This window comes from Olea europaea, unplaced genomic scaffold (genome assembly GCF_002742605.1).
Source record: "Olea europaea var. sylvestris unplaced genomic scaffold, O_europaea_v1 scaffold602, whole genome shotgun sequence".
NCBI lineage: Eukaryota > Viridiplantae > Streptophyta > Magnoliopsida > Lamiales > Oleaceae > Olea > Olea europaea.
The window spans coordinates 169,153-170,980 of NW_019264368.1; positions in this window are offsets into that span (position 1 = coordinate 169,153).

Here is a 1,828-nt window from a genome sequence, read left to right on the forward strand (position 1 = left end):
TAATTCGACAGAAAACAAGCAGGAAGTAGAAATAGAGGCTGCCGAAAAGGTTATTTTTAAAAGGCCAGCCATGAAATTGACTAAACACTTGAGGCCATTGTACGTTAAAGCTCTAGTTAACAGCATTCCAGTGGCAAAAATGCTTGTCGACAATGGAACAGCTATAAACACCATTCCATCTAGGATGATGAGAAAGTACGCAAAGACAGAGGGTGACATGATTCCTACAAAAGTCATCCTCACGAGCTTCAATGGAGGAGTAACTTCAGCTAATGGAGTTATGCCATTGGACATAACTATAGGGACGACTACTAGGACCACTGTCTTCTTTGTAATAGATGGTCCTACTAGTTACAATGTCCTACTAGGAAGAGATTGGATACACGGAAGTTGCTGTATACCCTCGTCGCTCCATCAATGCCTGATCTTTTGGAATAACAAAGGCGAAGCAGAGGTGGTACAGGCCGATCATAGGCCTTTTGTCGAAGAAGCAAACTCGATGGAGAAGTTCATGTACGAAGGAAACTATGGACCTGTCAGGGTGGTACAAGATGGGGAAGAAACTCAAGTTGTCGCGCAAAGCGAAGAGCCATTTTCAGTGGACGCACTCACTGAAATGTTCAGACAGATGAGGCCAAATATGGTGGCCCTAGAAGAGCCAGTAATTGGCAAAAGAATAATCAAGGAGTCCTAAATGGATTCTAAGTTACAAAAGCAAATGACCGATATTCAGGCCTTCAAAGCCAGACTGATGGCTTTCAATAAGGAATGCAATGACAAGGTGAAAGAAGAGACAGCCCTAAAAGTGCTGAAGGACAAATTGGCAGTATTCGAGTTAGAACAAAGCATTGGCCGAGAAGTCAATAGGGTGGACTGTTTAGAAGAGGAAGTACTTACAAGGGAACTGGACGACGAAGTGATGCGGATCGTTAAACCTGGATACGCTCAAGCACAAGACCCTCTGATCAAAGTAAATAATGGCAATGAAGGAGAAGATCGTCCAACATTCATCAGCCAGATGATCGATCAAGAGGTTAGTAATAAATTAAACGCTTTACTAAAAGAGTAAAAAGATTGTTTTGTTTGGGAATATGAACAAATGCCTGGTTTAGATAGAGACTTGGTGGAACATAGGTTACCAACTAAGCCTAACTTTAAACCTCATAGGCAGCCTCCTAGACGTTTTGCTCCCAATGTACTCCCTGAAATCAAGAAAGAGATAGAGCGATTATTGAAAGCAAGTTTTATTAGAACAGCCAGATATGTCGAATGGTTGTCCAATATCGTGCCAGTACTAAAAAGAATGATAAACTAAGGGTGTGTATAGACTTTAGGAATTAAACATAGCTACACCCAAAGATGAGTATCCAATGCCCACGGTGGATTCTTTAGTAGACTCGACTGCCGGACATGTCATGTATTCTTTCATGGATGGGTATTCAGGATACAATCAAATTTATATAGCTGAAGAAGACATACACAAAACTGCGTTTAGATGCCCTGGGTCTCTAGGATGTTTTGAATGGGTGGTTATGCCTTTCGGCCTAAAAAATGCAGGGGTAACTTATCAAAGGGCAATGAATTTAATCTTTCATGATATGATAAGCAAATTTGTTGAAGTGTATGTAGATGACATAGTAGTCAAGTCCAATAAAGAAGATGACCATTTTGAACAGTTAAAATGTTCGTTTGAGCGAATGAAACAATATAAGTTAAAGTTGAATCCCTTGAAGTGTGCATTTGGTGTTAATGCAAGGAATTTTCTTGGTTTCTTAGTACACAAGAGAGGGATTGAACTTGATAAAAATAAAGCGAAGGCCATTTTAGA